Consider the following 12,095-nt stretch of genomic DNA (forward strand, 5'->3'; position numbering starts at 1 on the left):
ATCGATGAACTTTGTGTCCGCGCATCTTTCTTCTTGTCAACCGAAGGCAATCTCTTGGTTCGTTGCACCATGTTAGCCTATCCTCTGAAATGTGCTGGGTTTTTGGGGTCATTGCTGCTTTGCCAGTGAAGCATGTCTTGTGTTGGAGGATCTTGGCAGAGTTTTATGGGCTGCTGCAGTGATGGGGGTAACTTGTATTGAGTTTATCTATCTTTCTTCACCTCCGTGACCTCTGTACCGCCACACATCCACATCTTTAAGTTAAATTCTGATCTTTGTTGTTTATGGTCGGATCATGTTTTGGAATTTTTTTGCTTTTGCTGGAGTTAAACTAAATCTTTTGGGGAGGGGATTGGGGGGAAGGTATTTGTAAATGACTTTAAAATGTGCACGCAATTTATTTATTTTTTCTGTTTTACGTTTGAATTTTCAGCCTGCATTTTTGGCAAATCGTGTCTGCTGCTTCTGCCACTTTTCGAGTCCATAAATCATCATTACCACCAATATTGTGCCATTAGGGGGTCTTGACAAATACGCTCTTTTTAAACAGCCAATTGCTGTCAGCTCGAGAATTATGGTCTCCTAACTTAAGCACTACCCACAGCCGGTGACATTGACGTAGCATGGCCATGACTCGCACACAACCTCTTCTCTGCTTGTGACGTGCTGTCCCACACAATAACGGGGCCAGAAGTCTCGGCGCCCGTCCCTCCATGGCCGTTGTTGCGACGCATGGCAGCACGGCCGTGTAATTGCCACTGATAAATGGCCTTCGTTACCAGACGGCCGCTTGGTCGAGTGGTCAGAGCTGTTGACGCGTGGAAACGAGGTCCGCTTTCTCTGGGTTTAACCGCGCCACCGGCGCCCTTGGCTCGTGTCTCCGTCTGCTTGCCTGGCTTGCTCGCTTGGCACAGATTTCTGCTACTAATGGTCTGTACTGTCACCAGCTTTAGCCCTTTTTGATGTTTTATTTATTTTATTTTTCTTGTCCAACTAGGGGGTGTTTTCCTGCCCTTGCCAAAAGTGTATTGACCAAATATAGGTTGTTCCCTCTTGTGTTAATAAAATCATATTTTAATGCCGGTGATTCGTGCCTTTACGGAGGTTTGCCGCAGGCACTCGTAAAGGAAGTCTTGCGAGTTCGAATGTGCCTGGCTTTGAGACAGCAAAGTCGCTTGATTGACTTGTTGCCAGATACCATTGGTGTCATGACTACAATATGGAGTTGGTTGTTAATGGTGTAGTTTTTGTGTTGCTCTAAAATATTGTCACAAATTTCCTGCTTTTGCTGACTTGAGCTTTAAAAAATATTTTTGAATCCCCCCTTCCTACACCTCCACCCCCACCACAGTGAAAAGGCCCTCGGGGGAGCATCTATGCAAATAACCATTCTTACATATGGACAAATTAACTGCATGTAATGTTGGGATTTGAACCTGGGATCCTGCATTCATGAAACCAGTGTGACCACCCCTCATTTTCATAAATACCAAGGTGAGCCAATGAAAAACGCCAAAAATTCACAAGGTTTCGGGAAAAGCGATGATAATAGAAAACCAAGATGCCAAGGTCTTGTGAAAAAAGCCAATGAGTGGTCACACCGCACGAAACAAGGGTTCAGATGTGAATTGTAAACGGCCCTTGCAAGTCGAGTGCAGTACTCGCGCACACCTTTTACTTTGGCTGTCAAGATGCTTTGGCTTCTCACGGTTAACAGCTCCAGTTAGATATCTCTTGCCGGCTTTGTGTTGTGGTCGATGCGGTTGGGTCTAGTCAGGATATTTGTAAATATCCGATTGTTACATAGAATTACCGCTTATTCGGTGGTTTCCCAGATTTGTATACTGTGTGCATTGGGGAGGGGGGGTGGTGGTGGATTTTCTTGTCTTCAACCTGCGAGATGATTTGGCTGACGGCCACTCCCCTGTTTTACAATTGAGTCTCCCTCCACTCTCCTCCCTCACCCAACCCTCCCTCACCCAACCCTCCCTCCATTGTTATGCTGGTGACACTGCTAAATAAGAGGTGACAAGCAGTCATCTGCTTGGCCAATTGATGGATGGTTTGCTTCGAGGGCCGATGCATTTGCCATTGTGGGCAGTTGCCGTCTGCTGTGCGGATGATCGGCCTTTTACCGGCCTTATTTATCACGAGGACTTTACCTCTTCTCTCCTTATAGTCCATGTAGCTCTCATAAAATGCATCATTTATCAGATTGCCTTGCTGCCGCTGCACGTTAATGGCAACCCTCGGTTCATCCAGGCTGTTGGCAAACGTGCAATTGCCTTTTTACTTCTCATACCCTGATCGTTTGAGGCTTCGTGTGTGTTTTCACCCCCTCTTGCTTCACTGTTGATCCCGTCCGATTGTGTCGAAGAGGTAGTTGAGCGATTGCGGAGTGTAAAGTGATCGTCGTGATTTATTCCACGGGTGTGCTTTTTATCTTTTATTTTTATTTTAAAACTTTTTTGAGGTTTTATTTATTTGTTTGTTTGTATCGTTATTTATTTTTATTCTCTTGTTTTGCTTTCTGCGTGATTGACAAGTTGCTGTTGCTTCCATTGAACGTTCCCAGAGCGGTCACGTCTCCGGATAGACATTTAATTACGGTTGCAGCAGCGAGGCACGGCCGTGCACAGCCGTCCCGTGAATGCAGATGCCTTCCGTCTGCCAGCCGCCCATGCTCCGTTTTGTCATGTTATCTTGAAGTGTGACTTCTCGTTTGTTCGGACCTGTCCCTTTTCATTCGCTGTCCATGCGCGTGCTGCGTCTGTAATGTTCTTCCAGGAATGGTGATTGGTATCATAACTGTGGGAGCCGGGGAGGTGTTAATTTATCGGGGTCGTTTTATTCGCCTTCTTTCCGATAGTCCGGGTGTGCGTACGCATGTACGTCGTTTACCGACGCGTGCTTGTGTGACCTTGACCCAAAAATACCTGAATGCGGGTGGGGATGTTGGGTCACCCAACTATAATGTCTGATTTGCCCTTCCTCACTCGCCCTCAGATTCTTTCCGCCAATGGCAAATGCAAGACGAACATCGCCATGGTGATGATTCAGCGATTTATGATGACAAGTCGCATTGAAAATTGCACAGGAGATGCTGCCAAACCAATTGTGATTATATTAAGACTTGAGACACAAATTTTGATGGAGTGACCGGGCGTAGTGGCGTGCGCCTGTAATCCGGCTACTCGGAGGCTTGGTTGGAGGATCGCTTGAGGACGGGAGCTCTGCGCTGGGCCACACTATCAGAGGGTGTAAGGCATCCCAGAATCATGGTGAAACCCAATCCTTATCCCTGTGTCGTAAGAGGCGACCATGGTTGCGTCAGGAAGGGCATCCGGAGTAAAACCTGTGCCAAATCAGTATGCGGATCATAACGGATGATCCGCTGTGGCGACCCCTAACGGGAGCAGCCGAAAGACGAACAACAACACAAATTTTGATGGAGTCTCAACAGATGAACACGCACAATATAGGTATTTAACATGGCCCTGGATATGTATGAATGCAGGGGTGGTGAAGAAACGATGTCACCTGTGAATGGGGACAAGCTATGGAGGGAGATGACTGGGATGCAAGATGGAGCATTCCTGTTTGGTGAGGCATAGATGGCACGTGTCCGGCGTTGGCAAGGCAGGAGACTGCGCGTATCCTCTCCTCTCACTGGAGCACAGGTCGGGTGAGCTCGGCCCAGGGCGCTTGGTCCACACTCGGCGGCTGCTCAGGTGATGACCCGTACTGTATGCAGACTTTGGTGCTCCCTCCACTGGTCTGTGTCTGCGTGGCCGTCGCTTTCTACGTCAAACGGCAAAACCGACTTAAAAGCACTAAGATAGTCTTTCGAGGTCAGTACGCCTTCAGGGTGTTGATGGCATTTCTGTGCAAAATGTGTTGATCTCATCCTGATGTTCGTTCTGTGGGCGGCACGCAGCCACGATGATGCCGGCAGCAGAGTGAACGAAGCAATGTTTCATTTCAACCAACAATTCTTTTTATATTTATTTATTTATTTTAGTTTCAAATAATATATCGGGTTTTCGTGCACACGTTAGGTGGTTAGTTATACTTCTCACCGTTTGTGGTGAAGACGTCACATGTAGTTTTGAAAGTGCAACAAAGCAATCGTAGTCAAAAGTGAACGCACAGGAGAGAATTGATTTAAACTCCACAACAGAAGATTGGGGAGTACACCAAGGTACTGTAGTTCTCGGCATACCTGTGTTGTCCACTTGAAATAACGTCCTTTAAAGAAGCACAAATCAACTAGAACAGCACTTTGTGGACTGCACATCTCCGCCAGGCTGAATAGTTTACGTTTTGTATCCCACTGATGGGTTGGATCTGGATCCGGTCCTCAACCAAAATGGAATTGGCTTGTTGGAGTCACCTTGCCAACTCGTCCACTAAGTTTCATCTGAATCCGTCCACAACTTTTTGAGATACATCCTGCCCATAGACATGGGTGACAATGTAACATCCATCGACTTCTGGTGGTGGAGGTAATTAAATAATGAGTTCCTCCTGCTCAAGGAACTTTGATGCAGGAAAAGGTCATTTGGCCCATCAAAGCCCACACCATTATTACCAACCGACGGTTGTTTGTCATTACTCTATCATTGTGAAATGTTGAGCTGAGCAAGGTTCGCAGCACGTGCCATTTTTCAAGTCTTTGGTACGACTTGGTGGGGGGTTCGAACCATCGACCTCCTGACCCAGTGCGGACTTTCCAACCATTATACAATTGAGGCTGGTTGTTTGTTTCACCCTGCTCTCCTACGACTCCTTGGCTGGGTTTTCTTGTATTTGGACCCTCAAATCTTCAGTCTGGTTATCTTCATTCTACCCTCACCAATGTTTCTACTTTGGCTACATCACATTTCTATTCCTTAAATCGCACAGGTTGATAAAACGAGGGACGACTTGCTCTTCAAGGTGGGCCTTCATGTGTCCCCTTTATCTGGCACACGACCTTTGTCTGGCATGTACTCCAATCTTTGTTCCCTATCCACATGTTCTCCACTCCATGGTTGGTGTTCTCTTCGGTTTGCTTCCTTGATGAGGGTGTTTTGTTATTGCCAAAGATTTTTTTCAGTGATTCTTCTCCATTGAGAGGGCCAAAAAGGATGTATGGCATGAAATTTCAAGAATGTATTGGGCCCGATATGTTGTAGTGGATCAGGCATTGCATGGTGCAGGTATGCGCTCTACCGAGTGCCCTTCTAGTCTTTTTTTTTTGCTTACGAAGTCGAGGCTTGTGGAAGATTGAGAACACAGAATGAACCGGACCGTAACATAACGTAAGAATAAGAAGAACATGGTGAAAAGTGGGGGTGGCATGAACACATTAACAGCAGGAGAGAGGGACATGTGAAGGAAGCATTTGAGAACAAGGGTAAGGGGTGATGAGTAGAATGAGCTGGATATGGATACAAGCTCAAACGCTGCAATAAAAGGAGGGTCGAACCAGGGTTGAAATGGAAACTGAGAGGGGACAAACGATAATGAGCGAGGTGTGCCTTTTTGGGGGGAGGCGGAGGAGGTTGGAAATGGGGAGGCATTACCGGCCAAGGCAAAAGCACAAGATCAAAATATCCAAACGTGCCCGAGAAAGACGCGGCAATGAGCGCACAATACGAAAAACAATTGATGCAAACTCTGGACGGCAATCCTACAGCAGCAGACAAATCCGGAACGGTTTACTTTGCTTGGGAAGCAGGTCACCCGGAGCAGAGAAATGAGAAACTGCCACCGCGGGATAACCCTTCCTGCGATAAGTTTCTCTCAAGACTCGTCACCCCATCCCAGAAGAGCCCATCGAAATTGCCAATTTGACAGCACAAGAGGGCTGCAGAGATAAGGGCGAGTATTGTCAACAGTACGTCGCCTGCCTCTGCTTATTGTTAGCCAGGCAGCTGGAGTGTCGCTCGCCTTTGGTCAGCAAGAACAAAATCCCATCGCCTTTGTGCCAGCGCTTAAGGTGGACGGGGTTGTTTTGCCTGTGTGCCGCCTTTAGGAACTCTGATTTGTTTGTGATTGCTGTGAATGGTCCTTTATTCGGCGTGTTGGCCGCTTCTTCACCGTGCCGTTTGTGTGCGTTCTCGCAGCCCCGGTAATTCTCGTCTTCCTTTGGCTGCTCGTTTTCAGCTCTGTTGTGTCCTGCATTGGAAAATTTATTTTTGATACTTGGTGATTTTGCTTGAATCTCGGACTGATGTTGCTGGTGTTCCTGGTGTAGTTGTGCAGGTTATCTTTTGAATGTTTCTCCTGGTAGATTCCGATTGGATTTATTTTTCCTTTTTAATTTTTTTTTCCTCTGAAAGACTACTTTTGTGGTCAGATGCAGCTCTTTACTGTCTTCAATGTGCATTGTTACCCAATGTCCAATTTGGGGGAATTTTTGACCACTCACATGCAACAAAACACTTTTTAACCTCCGCCATCTTCGAAGATGGATGGAGGTTACTGTTTTCACCCCTTTCTGTTTGTTTGTTTGTGAACAGAATTACGGAAAAACTCCTCGACGGATTTCGACGAAACTTGGTGGGGGGGGGGGTTAGGTTTGGTCCAAGGATCATGCCATTAAATTTTGGACTTGGTTCCCCCCCACCCCCAAAAAAAAATTGTTAGAGAAATTTTTTTTTTTGCATTTCTACATGTTTTAAGTGATTTCCAACCCCCCCAAAAAATTTTTTTTTACCCCCCCCCCAAAAAAATTTGCATTTTTTTTTTTTTTGCATTTCTACATGTTTTAAGTGATTTCCAACCCCCAAAAAAATTGTTACCCCCCCCCCAAAAAAATAGAGAATTTTTTTATTGCATTTCTACATGTTTTAAGTGATTTCCAACCCCCCAAAAAATTGTTACTCCCCCAAAAAAAATTGTTAGAGAAAAATATTTTTTTTGCATTTCTACATATTTTAAGTGATTTCCACCCCCCCCCCCCAAAAAAAAATTGTTTGAGAAAAAATTTTTTTTTTTTTGCATTTCTACATGTTTTAAGTGATTTCCAACCCCCCCCAAAAAAGAAATTGTTAGAGAAAAAAAATTTTTGCAACTTTTTTTTCAACAAAATTTTGATTTTATTTATTTATTTATTTATTTTGCATTTTTACATGTTTTAAGTGATTTCCAACCCCCTCCCCCCAAAAAAAAATGTTGGAGAAAAGACCTATAACTCTGTCAGCACTGTTGACATATTCAATGAATAAGATATAAGGTTCACTTGAGTGACCCAGCAGTATTGGCGGCGGAGGTTTTGCACTCTCCCGAGTGCTTCCCCTCTAGTTTCATATGTGCGTTGTTCGTACGCTTGGGTTAGAGTGAGAATGTTTCTGGTTTGGGTTTTGTTCTCTCTTTCCCCTCCCCCCAGCTGTTCTCCACTCGGTGTGTTTTAAGTGACTCCGTCTGGATACTCTTTGGAGTTTGTTTGGGTGATGATGTCATTGTGTGTCCAACCCATAAGGGAAATTAAATTAAAGGGTTTATTTATAAATGGGATTTATAGGTGAATTGGGGACAGCATGGGTTGTCCCGGTAAGGGGCCTAAGGTTTCCGGACATGGAATGGCACACGGTGACTGGACAATTGTAAAACTTTTGTAGCTTTTGTAAAAATTGGATCAGAAAATGTTTGAGAACTCCAAGTTTCGAGGTAAGGGAAAGAGTGTGGCTTGGCATGAATTGGTGTTGATTGAAGCTTTGGTGGGTGGAGGAGGGGTGAGAGTCTGGAGGGAGGGGGGGTGTTGTGGAAAGGGCTGCCCATGGCTTGGGGTCTTTCACTGCGTTTTTTTTTTTTTCTTCCTAAATAGGCAGGTTTCTGCTGCGTAAAGACCCCTTTCACCGCTGAATTGCTCTCTTTGTTGAGTACTGAAGAGTTTTATGTTTTAGGAATGCAGTTCCCTACCCAACCCTGTCAAAGTGAAACAAGAACTCTCCACCCTTCCCCTTCCAGCTCTGTCTGCAAATTTCTTGTTGTGCGCTGGTTTTGAGTTTCTCCGCAGCAGAATATAATTCTGCCGACGTACTGAGCTGTGACTTGCCGTGCATAGTCTGAATACTTTATTTATTTATCTTTCTTTAACAACTCCCCACCACCCTTAACCTCTGCTTTGCTTGGCATTCTCCTCATAATAGTCACCACTAAATGGTCTACATTGGGTTCATTTAGAATAAGTTTTAAAACCATGTGAGGTCGACATTGACCTGTTTCTCTCCACAATGCTGGTGTTTTATTACGTGTGATGTGACAACTGAAATACTTATGAGAGAGAAGGGTTTGCAGGCTTCATCATCCCCTCCCCCCAACCTTGGACCACTACTCCTTCCCCGCTCCTTTCACTTCAGCATCATTTTAGACTTTCATGGAGAGACTCGTTTGAATCTTTGTAATCGTATGCAAGGCAATTCTCATCTTGCATCACGTTGAGCGTCCAAATGCTTGTAAAACACGTGGTATTGATGGAAATGTGGACGGTGAAGCGATAAAACCCACCTTGACTACTGTGAGCAAACCTGCTGTCCGTCTGTACTCGTGCACCGCTACTCGTTTTGCCTTTTGGGGTGGATGGGGAGGGGGGATGGGAGGTTCAGGAGAGTTGTTCTGGTTTATTGGCCAATTATTTCTAAGTTTTATTTTATACTACTCGCTTTGTATCGGCATCCAATTTGTGCCGGTAATGCAAGACCCGAGCTCGCACCCTGACATTTTGAGCTCCCTTTGTGTTTTGGGGGGAAATTTTTGAAAGGAATGCATTTTTCTCATCATTCTGCACTCTGAGAAAGCTTAATGTGGGTTCCGTCTGTTCCTTATACACTTGTTCTTCTGTCCTTCCTTCTGTGTTTGTTTATTTATTTATTTACCCTTCCTTGTTCTTTTGCCTGTTGCAGGTATGAACGTGTCCGACGATCTGCACACGCGTGATACAGGCCATCTCCTCTGGGCTTTGTTTTGAGAGCCCCCAGCTTTATGCACTCGGTGGAGTGGAAGAAGGGGGAGACGAGTTCGGGTGGCGATGCAGCCGCCGGTTAATGCGGTGTGGCCGCTTTTCTGACCGAAGCAACAGCCGAGACTGCTCTGTCTTTTCCGCACACCTTGAGGTTGCTGCTTGGATGAAAAGGTGAGTGTGGCCTACGGTTGCACACAAAGTGGTGCTTTCTTTACCTTTCTTGATTCTGTGCTCCTGCTACTTATCCTCTCACCGCTTTCACCATCCCTCATGCTTGCTTGGACTATTTGGTTTTTGCAGCTGTGTCTGTGCTTGCACTGCCCATGGATGGCTAGACCTTCCCAAAGCACACCCCATTGCCCGAGAGGGAGAGCCTATGGCTAGATGGAAGCAGCTGCTCCCATGCTGGCCATGGGAATTCAGGAAGGGGGGGGGGGTGAGCAAAAAAATTTAAAATATATATATATATATATATATATATATATATATATATGTATACATACATATCGTTGTTGAAAAAGGTGTCTCTGTCTTTTTTTGTTTTTTTGAATACTTTTTAATTTTTGTCAAGATTTTTAATTTGTTGTTGTGTAATGGCAGGTATTTTATTTATTTATTCTTTCTGTTGTTCTCTTTTTGTGATAACTTTCACGAACTCTTTGTGGGTAACCCAAATGATATTTTTCTCTGCCTGATCGATTCCTTTCAAGGCCGTGGCAAGTGTTTAAGGGAAAATGGATGAAGTGGTGTGTTTGACTCCCAAGTATTATCCGGCAGTTTCTTTTGACTGAAAATTTCCCGCATTGGGGTGGAAGGAGGAAGGTTGTTTTAAAGTAAGAGCAGACATTGTCCTCATGGCAGTTTCCCCTTTTTGTAAATGTATTCCACAGAGGCTGAGCATCATTAAAAAATAAATAAATAAATAAATAAATAATTGCATTCACCATGGAGACTGCCAAAGCTATTATGTTGGGTTATGTTGTATTGATTTGCAATTTGTCAAAACAACTTCTTGTGGAAACTGATCAACGATCGTTTTGATTACTATTGGCATGAACATTAATTTATTTATTTATTTGTTTGAACTTAATATTAACACGAGCGATCCTTGAGTGCTTGAGTCAGTTGGCAGGATGGCCGAGAAGTACGCGCACCTGCCTCAGCTGTCTTGCCTGGGTTTGAATCACGACCGAGGGTTATCGGCTATGAACTGTCATACCGGTGTTTCACGGGCAGAATGATGCATAAATGTGTGTGGCGTCCCGTCTGCCAGCATTAGTTGGTGGACGTTAAAGATTCCACGGTGTCCTTCACGACAAGTAAGGCCTAAGTCACATTTGCTCTACGGCGAGGATACTGCGGCCGTGCGCCCTCTGAATTGACAGAAACGTGCGGCGGCCGCAGAGTTTCTGCGGTGGCCTCAGAGTGGCCCTACGCCTTTTGGCTATCTTTTACAGGCCATAGGGGTCGCCGTGGAATTATAACGCGGACTTATAACTTTTTTCATTTCTACGTTCGCCGTAGCAATTCGACAAGCCGAAACAAAAGAACTGGTAAAAATAAAAATAAAAAACAACCCACTCGTTACCGTCCGTCTGGCCGCACGTTTGCCTTAGGGCCCCCCTGCAGTCCCCCTGCGGTCGCCTTGTGGGCACCTTGTGTCTGCCTTGAAAATTCTATGGCCGCCGCAGGAACGCCCTAAGGTCACTGTGCGACATCAAATCAAAGACCGTATGGCACCCCCACGTTTTCGGTCTCCACAATTTATAAATACGCCGTGTGGCTCCCCGAAAAATAAAAACACGTGACTGCTGCATTGTGTGACCGTGGAAATACTGCATCCGCCCTATAATTGCTAGTGGCCGTAGATTTTGTAGACCCCACGGTCGCCGTGGCAAATGTGACTTAGGCCTAAGTGAGCTATCACTGGCACCATGAACAAATCAAACGAAAGACCCAACAGTGCATTGGAGTCCTCAGAAGGAATCTGAAGAAGCAAAAAGCAAAGATGAAGTCGTCAGGAAGAACTTGGATAGGATTCAGGTTTCAGCTGCGGCGACTCTACCCTCAAACCCATCCAGATCCTGGAAAATGAGCCTTATAATTTTTTTTTGTAAGAATTCACTTCTCCCTTGAGCTAGACAGCTATATTAATTATTTTTAGTCCGAAATTTCACGAATTCCTCCTCTACTGCATCAGTGACACAGCTGCACCCCCAGCAAATGATGCTACCCGGAGCTTTGTCATGTAAAGTGCTTCAGTAATTATTTATTTTTTCTTATTATATCGTGTTGTAACCTAAGGGTAGTTAGAAGTGGTGGAGGTGGAAAAGGGTTACGAGTTTATGGTGTAAAAGATGGTGATAAAGGCCCTGTCACACCTTGACGTTTTAGCCAGCATATGCCGACGTATGAAAAAATTGTCTAAAACGCTGGCACACGTCGAATACGTTATGGGTAAGTTTTGTATACGTTAATAGCATGCTGGCATGCGTCGTAGTACGCCAAGCTCGTCGAAAAATTTTAACATGCTTGAAATTTTTCGACGAATGCCAGCGTATGACTCACACGTTCTGCATACGCTGGCCATAAGTTGCAGGCACGTTATGCGATCGTTGACACGCGTCGACACACGTTACTTGTGAGTTACTCATAAGTCGAAACGCGTGGAGGTAATGTTTAGCATCAGTGTTCCAGACTCCCTGGTTTTTTTTTTTTGGTTTTTTTTTCCTTCGGCATGACGGTGATGTTGACACTTCGATTTCTAGTGTGGTTATAATGTAATATAATTAATAGGCTGCCGCTCAACGATTTAAATCATAACCGCACTAGAAATCGAAGTGTCAACATCACAGTCATACCGAAGAAAAAAAACAAAACAAAAAACCATGCAGTCTGGAACACTGACGCTAAACATTACCTCGACGTGTTTCGACTCATCAGTAACTTATAAGTAACGTGTGTCAACGATCAGGTAACGTGCCTACAACACGTTACTCATAGGTTAGAAATAAGTTTCGGGTATGCAAAACATTACCTTGACGTGTTTCGACTTATGAGTAACTTACAAGTAACGTGTGTCAACGATCGCATAACGTGCTTACAACTTATGGCCAGCGTATGCAGAACGTGTGAGTCATACGCT

At 44.9% G+C, this 12,095-nt stretch overlaps 1 protein-coding gene across 4 annotated transcripts in view; it reads left to right on the top strand.

Annotated features, from left to right (window-relative positions):
- The window catches only part of LOC147027710 (repulsive guidance molecule A-like), a 164,369-nt gene that overhangs the window by 10,756 nt on the left and 141,518 nt on the right, over nucleotides 1–12,095 (top strand). For 3 of the 4 annotated variants that reach the window (XM_085877259.1, XM_085877261.1, XM_085877264.1), the window contains exon 2: nucleotides 8,892–9,121. The gene's annotated coding sequence lies outside the window, so the exon portion shown is untranslated. Of the gene's footprint in view, nucleotides 1–722; nucleotides 931–8,891; nucleotides 9,122–12,095 lie in introns of those variants that run through there. The other variant, XM_085877260.1, reaches the window with a different exon arrangement.

This window comes from Eptatretus burgeri, chromosome 4 (genome assembly GCF_056783735.1).
Source record: "Eptatretus burgeri isolate ZD-2024b chromosome 4, Ebu_testis_v1, whole genome shotgun sequence".
NCBI lineage: Eukaryota > Metazoa > Chordata > Myxini > Myxiniformes > Myxinidae > Eptatretus > Eptatretus burgeri.